Source organism: Anabrus simplex, chromosome 1, assembly GCF_040414725.1.
Source record: "Anabrus simplex isolate iqAnaSimp1 chromosome 1, ASM4041472v1, whole genome shotgun sequence".
In the NCBI taxonomy this organism is placed as follows: Eukaryota; Metazoa; Arthropoda; class Insecta; order Orthoptera; family Tettigoniidae; genus Anabrus; species Anabrus simplex.
This window is the reverse complement of record NC_090265.1, coordinates 1,715,264,935-1,715,278,023: the sequence shown is the minus strand read 5'-3', so window position 1 is coordinate 1,715,278,023 and position 13,089 is coordinate 1,715,264,935. Positions and strand designations below refer to the sequence as shown.

Here is a 13,089-nt window from a genome sequence, read left to right as displayed (position 1 = left end):
AGATCGTCAATTCTTGTTCCTTAATCTATTAACTTCATCTTTCGTATAATTCCATTGATCACAAGAGGACTTTCTACCTAATCAATACTGTTTATTATAAGGTACTCAGAACATTTTTACACTGCAGTACCGGTTTTGACCCTGTGTGTGGGTCATCCTCAGCTGCTGAAGAATCTTGATCTTTTTAAATATAACATATAATATTAAAACACCACTTATTCTAATTTTAAATAACTAATTCTAAGTTACACTAATGAATTGTTGTGTTAAAATGTGCTTGTTAACATATTATGATATTACAGAGAACCAGGCAAAACACACAGCTTATGGTTATCAGAATGTAAGGATAATAAAAAACATGGTACTTTTCCAAGAAAATGCGTATTGAATGATCTAACATCTTATTTTCACAAAATACATTATAATAGACACAGGAATACCACTCAAACATATGACACATAGAAAAAGACCAACAAAATAGGTGAAGAGGCCAGATAAAAATCCTCCATAGGAAGAAACAATTTCTCAATACAAAACTCTACGAAACACATCTTAAAGCATCCTATGACTTTCCCCAAAACTATTGGGACAATTTTCAACAACTTACTTAAGATAGACCAATAAATTTAGCAATCCGTGAACAGAATATATTAAACAAAAAGTTTAATGCACTGAGATGTTCACAAACCCAATATAAACAAGAAAGTCCCCAACAGAAAATCCCCCATTAAAAGAAATGAAGACAGTAAGCACATATTCCATCCGCTCATGGAAAAACTCAACAGACTAACAAAAAAGAAACCAATACATTGAGCAACGGGTCATAACACATTTGGAAAAACACCTCAATTTTCCAAAATATCACCACTATTATTTCACAGACCAAAAATGCTCTAAACAAAATTCCATCCAATCTGTGTGTTTGAGTCAACAGTCCATGGACTGATTTGATGCAGTTTTCCATGCCACCCTATCCTGTCCTAACTTTTCATTTCTACGTAACTATTGCATCCTACATCTGCTCTAATCTGCTTGTCATATTCATACCTTGGTCCACCCCTATTGTTCTTACCACCTACACTTCCTTCAAAAACCAACTGAATAAGTCCTAGGTGTCTTAAGATGTGTCCTATCATTCTATAGCTTCTTCTTGTCAAATTTAGCCAAATCAATCTCATCTCATCAATACGATTCAGTATCTCTTCATTTGTGATTTGATCTATCCATCTCACCTTCAGCATTCTTCTGTAACACCACATTTCAAAAGTTTCTATTCTCTTTCTTTCTGAGCTAGCTATTGTCCATGTTACACTTCCGTACAATGCCACGCTCCACAAGAAAGTCTTCAAAAACATCTTTTGAATTCCTTTATCAATGTTTGAAGTGAGCAAATTCCTTCTTTTAAGAAAGCTCTTCCTTGCTTGTGCTAGTCTGCATTTTATGTCCTCCTTACTTCTGCCATTGTAAGTTATTTTACTACCCAAATAAAAATATTCATCTACTTCCTTTAAGACTTCATTTCCTAATCTAATATTTCCTGCATCATTTGCCTTCCTTCGACTGCACTCCATTACTTACTTTTTTTTGGACTTATTTATTTTCATCTTGTACTCCTTACCCAAGACTTCGTCCATACCATTCAGCAGCTTCTGGAGATCTTCTGCAGTCTCAGATAAAATAACAATATCATCGGCAAATCTCAAGGTTTTGATTTCCTCTCCTTGGATTGTGATTCCCTTTCCTCTTTGATTTTCTTTTCTGCCTGTTCAACGTAAACATTGAAGAGGAACTGCAGCATTGCCTTACTCCTTTCTGAATTGCTGCTTCTTTTTCAAAGCCCTCGATTCTTATCACTGCGAACTGATTTTTATACAGATTGTAGATAATTCTTTGTTCTCAGTATCTGATCCCAATCACCTTCAGAATCTTAAATATCTTGGTCCAATCAATATTATCGAATGCCTTTTCTATTTCTATGTGTGCCATGTACATGGGCTTGTCCGACTTGATTCTATCCTCAAAGATCAGACATAAAGTCAGGATTGCTTAACATGTTCCTACATTTCTTCTGAAGCCAAATTGATCTTCTCCCAACTCAGCTTCAATTTGTTTTTCCATTCTTCTGTAAATATTATGTGTTAAAATTTTGCAGGCATGAGATACTAAATTAATGGTGCGGCAGTTTTCACATCTGTCAGCACCAGCTTTCTTGGAAATAGGTATAACAACATTCTGTCGAAAATCGGATAGGACCTCTCCTGTCTCATACATCTTACACAATAAATGGAATAACCTTGCCACCCTGGTTTCTCCTAAGGCAGTCTGTAATTCAGAGGGAATGTCATCAATTCCAGGTGTCTTATTCCTATGTAGGTCGCTCAAAGCTCTGTCAAACTCTGACCTCAAAATTAGGTCTCTCATTTCATCAATATCAAAAGCCTCTTAATGATCCAGAACCCCATCATTTACTTCTTTATCGTGATACAACTGTTAGATATGCTCCCACCATCTTTCTGCTTTGTCTTCTTTCCCTAGAAGTGGCTTTCCATCGGAGCTCTTAATATTCATACACCTAGATTTCCTTTCTCCAAAGGTTTCCTTGATTTTCCTGTATGCAACATCTACCTTTCCCAGGACCATACAACCTTCGACATCCTTGCACTTCTCCTTCAGCCATTCTTCCTTAGCTAACTTGCACTTTTTATCCACTTGATTCTTTAATCACCTGTATTCTTTTCTGCCCTCTTCATTTCTAGCATTCTTGTATTCTCGTCATTCATCAATCAGGTCTAGTATCTCCTGAGTTATCCACTGTTTCTTGGCTGATCTTTTCTTCCTTCCTAATATTTCTTCATCAGCCCTAATGACTTCACTTTTCATGACTGTCCTCACTTCCTCTATTGGTTTTTTTTTTTTTTCAGTCTTCTCATTTAGCCTTTGTGCAACATGTTCCTTGAAACAATCCCTCACACTCTTTTCTTACAACTTCTCTAGATCCCGTCTTTTTGCATTCTTCCCTTTCTTCAATTTCTTCAACTTCAGATGGCATTTCATGGCCAACAAGTTGTAGTCAGAGTCCGCGTCTGCTCCTGGGAAAGTTTTGCAATACAAATCCTGGTTTCTGAATCTCTGCCTAATCATAATGAAGTCTATTTGGTACCTTCCAGTGTCTCCAGGTCTCATCCACATATACAGCCGTCATTTGTGGTGTTTGAACCAAGTATTGGCAAGGACTAAATTATGATCAGTACAGAATTCAACCAGCTGACTTCCTCTTTTGTTCCTTTGTCCCAATCCAAATTCTCCTACCGTATTACCTTCTCTTCCTTGGCCTACCACTGCATTCCAGTCTCCCATCACAATTAGATTCTCGTCACCTTTTACATATTGTACTAAATCTTCTATCTCTTCATACTTTCTTTCGATTTCCTCATCATCCAGTGAATTAGTAGGCATATAGACCTGCACTGTTGTGGTGGGCATTGGTTTGGTGTCTATCTTAACAACAATAATTCTTTCACTATGCTGGTCGTGGTAGCTTACCCACTGCCCTATTTTCTTATTGATTATTAAACCATCTCCTGCATTTCCCCTGTTTGATTTTGTGTTGATAATTTGGTAGTCGCCTGACCAAAAATCCTGTTCTTCCTGCCAACGCACTTCTCGTATACCAACTACATCTAACTTTAGTCTATCCATCTCCCTTTTCAGATTCTGTAACCTACCACAACGATTCAAACTTCTAACATTCCACGCTCCGACTCGTAGAATGTCAGTATCCATCTTCCTAATGATCGCTTCCTCTCGTGTAGTCCCCACCCGGAGATCCGAATGGAGGACTAGTTTACCTCTGGAATATTTTACCTGGGAGGAAGCCATCATCAGTACATCATTCATACAGAGAGTGCTGCATGTCCTCGGGAGTTAGTAACGGCTGTAGTTTCCCATTGCTTTCAGCCGTGTAGCAGTATCAACACAGCTAAGTCATGCTGAGTATTATTACAAGGTCATATCAGTCAATCTTAAGGTCATATCAGTCAATCATCTAGACTGCTGCCCTTGCGACTTCAAAAGTTTGCTACCCCCCCCCCCCCCGTTTTGATGAACCATTCCTTATTCTGGTCTCTCAACAGATACCCATCCGATATGTTTGCACCTGTGACTCGGCTATCTGCTTCATTGGGGACATGCAAGCCTCCCCACCGTGGTAAGATCACATGGTTCACAGGAGAGGCCCGATCTACATAATGAAATTAGATACAATGTCAAAAAAAGATTTCCACAATACATTAACAATTACCGGGCGAGCTGGCCATGCGGTTAGGGGCGCGGAGCTGTGAGCTCACATCCAGGAGATAGTAGGTTCGAATCCCACTGTTGGCAGTCCTGAAGATGGTTTTCCGTGGTTTCCCATTTTCATACCAGGCAAATGCTGGGGCTGGACCTTAATTAAGGCCACGGCCGCTTCCTTCCCATTCCTAGGCCTTTCCTGTATCGTCATCGCCATAAGACCTATCTGTGTCGGTGCGACGTAAAACAAATAGCAGAAAGAAAAAAAAATTAACAAACTCAACAATAACAACAATAACCAAAATGCCATCGATGGCACATAACTTAACAAACTTAAAGACAAAATTAGTAACAACAAATTTATAACAAAAGCAGATAAACGTAACACTACTGTCATTATTGATAAAAATGAGTACATAACTAAAACCATACAATGCTTCCTTGATGACACACTTCAAATAAATCAAAAAGATCCAACCACCAAAATCCAGAAAAATCTAAAAATACTACTTAAAAGCACCCATTTCCTTCTAAACAAACATAAAATCTCAAAATTAACCATAATGAATCTCAGATTACGGACAGCCAAATTATATCCTAAAATTCACAAGGAAAATGTTCTTATGAGGCCCATTATAAATTGTAGATCAAGTCCAGCATACAAAATTTCACACTTCATTCAAACACTTGCTTAAGTAGCACTATGTATTTTTGCAAAAAAAAAAAAAAAAAAAGAAAAAGAAAAAAGGGGCAATTCGTACTCATTTGAATTTTTCAAAGTCATAAAAGAATTGAAAATTGAAAAATACCCCAATTTATTATAATACAATATTATTAATATGCACCCCAATATATCAATACAAAAAAACAATAAAACTAGTAGTGGCTTAAGCGTTTTAGAAATAGAGGAATTTGCAAATCTGCTAGAATTTGCTCTCAGTAACAATTATTTCAGATTTCATGATACTATATACAAACAACAGAGCCTCCCTATGGGGTCACTGGCCTCTTGTATATTAGCTGAAATTTATAATGCCCATCGAGGACACTCAAAGATCAGTAATATTGAGAATATTTTCTTTTGGTGTAGGTTCGTGGACAATATTTTGTTGTAATAGACGGATTCACAGATGAGAATAACGTACTAGAACAGATAAACAAACTGGACCCTCTCATAAAATTTACAATGGAGGCCGAAAGAGACCATACTTTAAATTATCTAGGCATATATGTCACCAGGCATGAAGATTACCTAACATATAAAATATACAGAAAACCTACACAAACATCAAACATAATAAAGCAAGATTCCACTCATCCCAATGCCCATAAAAATGCAGCCTACTATAGCATGACATACACAGCCTTTAATATACCCTTATCCCACAGAGGCCTAAAAATAAGAATTAAATTAATCCATAAAATAGCTAAACAAAACGGATACAACAAAGATTCAATCAACAAAATCATCCAAAAATAAAACATCAGCCAAAATCAAAATTAATCTAAGAAAACAAATCAAAGAAAGACTTTGTGATTTTCACTTTTAACAATGCCAATATCCACCACACAACTATCAGCTTTAAAAGGTGTAATTTAAGAATAGCCTTTAAACTTTGTGCAATAATGCCACTATCCTGCATAATACTAAATCCGTTAACGAAAACAAGTTCAACTACTCGGGAGTATACCAAATGAAATGCAATAATTGTGAGGCCAGTTATATCGGGGACACTGGCAAGAGCTTCTTTGTCCGGTATAATGGACATGTAAACGCTATAAAACACAATCATTTTTCATCCACAGGAGAACAAAAAGAAGATTACAAACTTAAATTTTCTAATATCAAATATGATTTGGAAATTCTAAGAGCCCTTTGCTCAATACATTTGAGGAATTTTAAATCAATATGGATCAATATGCCAACCCAAATTTTAATCTTAATGAAATAACAGGAAAAAAGGGAATATTCTGACTTTAGATAATGAGACATCAAACTCAGACAACTTGAATCTGAGCAAACTACAAGAAGATTTAAATTTATTTGCTCAAATTACAAGACTTGCACCAGTTTTATTGTACAAGCACATCAAGACATGTGATATTTTATAACTAAATGTTTAGAAAATAGACTTTCTACTAACACAAGTTTCATAAAACATAGTACCATTTAACTTAGAAACAAGATGTTTTAAAACTTGTATCAACATTGTAATACTGAAATCAAATGTATGAGTGTGTAATTGGACATCAAGATCAGTGACATTGTAATGAACTGATGAACAATTTAAGACTTTTAAATCTCTCTTCCAAGCACATTTTTAACACAACAATTCATCAATGACATTTAAAATTAGAATAAGTAGTGTTTTAATATTACATGTTATTTTTAGTAAGACCAAGCTTCTTCAACCGCTGAAGATGGACCCACACATAGGGTGGAAACCAGTACTGCAATGTAAAAGTGTTCTAAGTACCTTATAATAAACAGTATTGATTAGGTGGAAAGTCCAATCTTTATATTTGCGATCAATTCTTATTCCTTTCCACCGGTATTAGATACGACATACTTTCTCACTGTTTCTGGCCATTCCCTTACTTTTTTCTAATACCTTCGTTCCTCTTTACTGATTGTTTATAGAGAGCCGAGTATTTGGCGGTATAACCTGACAACCCTAAGCGATCCAGTGGCTCTGAACTCCCTTAGGAAGGTAGTGGACAGATAGTAGTTGGCAGGAGTGCTGCTATTACTGCATTGAGGCTACTCAGGCTCATTTTTTCAGACAACTGTCGGCACAGTTAGTTCAGCTTATGTGGATGTAATGTTGCGAGGTGAAAAGCAACAAGAATCTATCACTCTAAATTTCTTAAGAAAACAATCATCACAAATTCCCTAACAGTTTTTACCTTGCTTTATCAATGATTTCAAAGAAGTTGGAAATTTATCGAACCTTTCCATTGATACATATTCCCACCCTTAATTTCTCTTCCTATAAACAAATATTTGGCTAAATCTGATCTCTTGAATTCCATATTTATCATCATATCATGTTCTTTCCTATGTTCAAAAGCTCCATTCAAGCAAATAATGCATTCCATGCCTCCTCTCAATTGACAGCTCAGAAGATTCTGCTTAGTCGAGCAGCTTATCTCCTTACGACCAAGTCTACCAAACCAAAACTTTTCAGAATGTTCTTAACTCCACTCCTTAATTGCAAAATCAACCAGAATAAATTGTGTTGCTTCCCCTTGGATCTGTTCCAGTTCAAATATACCCCTTTCTTTTTTCCTTCTTTCTTTCTTTCTTTCTTTTACATCCTTACCCCTAAATACCCTCGTAACTGTATGAAATGGTATGTAACCTTGTTAATTTGATTACACCAAAGAAGATGTTTCTTAGGTCCTCGCTGTTATCAGCCAATCAATATGGTAATTAAAACTGAGAGGACTTTTCCTGTTGTATTTGTCCTGTGTTCCCACCTGTTGTTATATTTATTTTATGTTCCCACCCTAATCCTGTTTTTACCACTTCCCACATCAAGATTGAAGATTGATCGATCGATCAATCAATCAATCAATCAATCAATCAATCAATCAATCAATCAATCAATCTGCATTTAGGGCAGTTGCCCAGGTGGCAGATTCCCTATCTGTTGTTTTCCTAGCCTTTTCTTAAATGATTACAAAGAAATTGAAAAATTATTGAACATCTCCCTTGGTAAGTTATTCCAACCCCTAACTCCCCTTCCTATAAACGAATATTTGCCCCAATTTGTCCTCTTAAATTCCAACTTTATCTTCATATTGTGATCTTTCCTACTTTTAAAGACACCACTAAATCTTATTTGTCTAGTGATGTCCTCCCACGCAATCTCTCCACTGACAGCTCAGAACATACCACTTAATCGAGCAGCTCATCCCCTTTCTCCCGAGTCTTCCCAGCCCAAACATTGCAACATTTTTGTAACGCTACTCTTTTGTCGGAAATCACCCAGAACAAATCGAGCTGCTTTTCTTTGTATTTTTCCAGTTCTTGAATCAAGTAATCCTGGTGAGGGTCCCATACACTGGAACCATACTCCAGTTGGGGTATAACCAGATACTTATATGCTCTTTCTTTTACATTCTTACTACAACCCCAAAATACCCCCACAACCATGTGCAGAGATCTGTACCCTTTATTAACAATCACATTTATGTGATTACCCCAATGAAGATCTTTTCTTATATTAACACCTAGGTACTTACAATGATCCCCAAAAGGAACTTTCACCCATCAATGCAGTAATAAAAACTGAGAGGACTTTTCCTATTTGTGAAACTCACAACCTGACTTTTAACCCCGTTTATCAACATACCATTGCCTGCTGACCATCTCACAAAATTTCGGAGGTCACGCTGTAGTTGCTCACAATCTTGTAACTTATTTATCACTCTATAGAGAATAACATTATCCACAAAAAGCCTTACCTCCGATTCCACTCCTTTACTCATATCATTTATATATATAAGAAAACATAAAGGTTGAAAATACTGCCTTGAGGAATTCCCCCCCTTAATTATTACAGGGACAGATAAAGCTTCACCTACTCTAATTCTCTGAGATCTATTTTCTAGAAATATAGCAACCCATTCAGTCACTCTTTTGTCTAGTCCAATTACACTCATTTTTGCCAGTACTCTGCCATGATCCACCCTATCAAATGCTTTAGACAGGTCAATCGCGATACAGTCCATTTGACCTCCAGAATCCAAGATATCTGCTATATCTTGCTGGAATCCTACAAGTTGAGCTTCAGTGGAATAACCTTTTCTAAAACTGAACTGCCTTCTATCGAACCAGTTATTAATTTCACAAACATGTCTAATATAATCAGAAAGAATGCCTTTCCAAAGCTTACATACAATGCATGTCAAACTTACTGGCCTGTAATTTTCAGGTTTATGTCCATCACTGTTTCCTTTATACACAGGGGCTACTATAGCAACTCTCCATTCATCTGTTATAGCTCCTCTGACCAAACAATAATCAAATAAGTACTTCAGAAATCTTATCAATTCCAGCCGCTTTTCTAGTTTTCAACTTTTGTATCTTATTGTCAATGTCATTGTTATCATATGTAAATTTTAATACTTCTTTGGCCTTAGTCTCCTCCTCTATCTGGACATTATCCTTGTAACCAACAATCTTTACATACTGTTGACTGAATACTTCTGCCTTTTGAAGATCCTCACATACACACTCCCCTTGTTCATTAATTATTCCTGGAATGTCCTTCTTGGAACCAGTTTCTGCCTTAAAATACCTATACATACCCTTCTATTTTTCACTAAAATTTGTATGACTGCCAATTATGCTTGACATCATGTTATCCTTAGCTGCCTTCTTTGCTAGATTCAATTTTCTAGTAAGTTCCTTCAATTTCTCGTTACTTCCACAGCCATTTCTAACCCTATTTCTTTCCAGTCTGTACCTCCTTCTTAGTCTCCTTATTTGTGTATTATAATAAGGTGGGTCTTTACCATTCCTTACCACCCTTAAGGTACAAACCTGTTTTCGCATTCCTTAACAATTTTTTAAACCCATCCCAGAGTCTGTTTACATTTTTATTTACCGTTTTCCACTGATCATAGTTACTTTTTAGAAACTGCCTCATGCCTGCTTTATCAGCCATATGCTACTGCCTGATAGTCCTACTTTTAAGACCTTCCTTTCTATCACATTTATTTTTAACTCCAACAAAAACAGCTTCATGATCACTAATACTATCTATTACTTCAAGTTTCCCTATAGAGCTCATCTGGTTTTATCAGCACGACATCCAAGATATTTTTCCCTCTGGTTGGTTCCATCACTTTCTGAATCAGCTGTCTTTCCCATATTAACTTATTTGCCATTTGTTGGTCATGCGTCCTGTCATTCGCAGTTCCTTCCCAATTGACATCTGGCAAATTCAGATCTCCCGCTACAATCACATTTCTTTCCATGTCGTTTCCCACATAGCTGACTATCCTATCAAATAATTCTGAATCTGCGTCTGTTACCCTTTCCCGGTCTGTACACTCCAAACATATCAAGTTGCCTATTATCTTTAGAAATGAGCCTTACACCTAGAATTTCATGTGTCTCATCTTTAACTTTTTCGTAGCTTACAAATTCTTCTTTCACCAGAATGAAAACTCCCCCTCCCACCTTTCCTATCCTATCTCTACGATACACACTCCAGTGCCGTGAGAAAATTTCTGCATCCATTATATCATTTCTAAGCCATGATTCAACTCCTATTACAATATCTGGTAAATATATATCTATTAAATTACTTAATTCTATTCCTTTCTTTACAATACTTCTACAGTTCAACACTAACAATTTTATGTCATCCCTACTTGATTTCCAGTTCCCTGTTCCCTTATCACCGCTCCCTAGGCCACCCCGTTTCCCTGAATGTACCTCCCTATTACCGTTCCAAACAAATTTCCTAACTGTTGAACACTGCTGTCTAGAGACAAAGTAGCATTTTTATAATTCAATGAAAATATTTAGCTCATTTATGTTAGTATAGCCACCTGCAGTGAGCTACTTATCACAAAGTACACAGTGATTTATTACAGCCTCTTTCTTGCTGAAACCTACATCCTATTGTACCTTGGAACACAAAACATCTTGCACCATAGAACACATTCTTGCTATTTTCTGTTATGTTGGGCATCCAGTGGATTCTGTCTTTAAGAAAGGAGTTGAAGCAGCCAACATTTCTATCAGAAAAGCTTGCAAACAGTAATTTGGCTGCTCTGTTAGTAAGCAGATCTTTTCTGAGACCGAAGAAAATTGATTGTGGATGTACATGAATACAATAGTTTGACTAGAGGATCAAACAAAGTGTTTAAAATAGGCATAGCTATGGAAGAACGGGAAATACTCTTTGTCCCAGAATTCTAGCCAAATGCAGTAACCTACCGCTCTTATCGATTTCATAAACAATAAAGACAAGACACCAAGAGAATTCCAGAAGACGACAGGCAAGACATTGGACATACTACTTTGAAATGTGGAAGGGTTAAAGAGTATTGTTAATACAGCACCAGATGATATTTGGATAGGACAAGATGTAATAATATCTACAGAAACATTTTTGACAGAGCCTTTTGGCATCACAGGATTCTACATAGCACACTCTTATGCTAGAATAAAAGCTTTAGGCAGACCGGAGGGAGGTTCAAACACACCATACGAAAAATTAAAGAGATAGTAAAGGAAGAAAATATGACAATCGTAAAATCCATGGACATTATAGTAGTGGGGATGTACATTACATACGGCACATCAATAGAAGACACAGCGGAGCAGGTATTAGGGGCTATATCACAAGTGAGAACAGAAGAAAACGTAAATTTCAACTGCAGAATTGCCAAACCAAATAACAAAACAACAACTATACTGAACATTCTACAGGAGGAAGGTTTTAAACTCATCAATAAGGCTGAAGATATAACCTATATAGCATACAATGGAACAAGCACAATAGACTTAGTTTTTTATAGAGGAAAAAAGATCATGGCTAAAAACCAAAAAAGGAAATGGAATACCTTGAACACACCACTCATTTAACATATCCCCATACATACCAGATTTCTACTTGTAAGAAACATAGATGAAAAGTCACTTGCAGACTCACATAAAACAACAAGAAAAATAAACTTATAAGTACTGCAAAACAATACAAAAGCTATAGAGAATACGATGCGACACCTAAGAGACAATGATATCAATCTCACCATGACTTCCATTCAAGATGCTATAATTGCAGCAACGGTACCAGCCATAATAAGGAAATCGAAACCATGGTTTAACACTGAGTGCTACCAACACGAAGAGAAAATTTAGATGCCCTACACAAAGCAAGACTCAAAAATGTAAAAGATGACCTAGAGGAATATGCTAGGAAGGGAAAGGAATACAAGATGCTCTAGAAAAGCAAGAAATCACAATTTACAGAAAAGGAAGCACTAAGAGAAGCAGATGAAGCACGCAAGGACTCCTACATAGCACTCAGAAGAAAGGTCACCAGAACACCAGATGAAATCCAAATGGAAAGGTGGGAATGCCACTTCTCTCGAATTTTAAATAAAAGACAGACAAACAAATCACAAGATAATAGGACAATGAATGAGGAAGAAAAGACCTTTCAAATTACAACAGAAGAGTTTGAAACAATAATCAGAAACACAAAAAACAAAAAGGCAGCAGGACCAGATGGGATTTATAGTGAGATGTTAAAGGAATCAACAGAAGTGTTAATGGAAATATGGACAGAGTTATTCAATAAATGCCTCAGCTCAGGAGAAATTCTAGATAGCTGGAAAAAGCCGTCAATCAAAGTCCTATACAAGGAATCAGGGGAAACAAATAATCCAGATTCTTACCATGGTATAGCACTTGAAAATAACATATTTAAAGTCTACACAAAGTTACTCAAAAAACGTCTCATGGAGACAATAGATCCATTGATTTCAGACCAACAATTTAGTTTTAGAGAGGGAAGGTCCACTTTACAGGCCATATATAATCTTCTTAATGACATCGACCAAGCGCTCAGACATCCAAAAGACAAATTCAGAACCATCTTCATCGACTACACAAAAGCCTTTGATTTGTTGAATAGGACAAAACTCGTAGCAAAAATGGAATCCATGACAAACGGAGGAAATGAAGTTACAACAGCCGTAAGAAATATACTGACCTATAACAGAACACAAATAAAGGACGGAATAACAACTTCAAGAGAGATCCTGCAGACA

General features: G+C 36.5%; 1 long non-coding RNA gene across 1 annotated transcript in view; it reads right to left on the bottom strand.

Moving 5' to 3' along the window:
* Positions 1-13,089, bottom strand: part of LOC136858710 (uncharacterized) — a 39,621-nt gene that overhangs the window by 10,372 nt on the left and 16,160 nt on the right. The window lies entirely within an intron of this gene.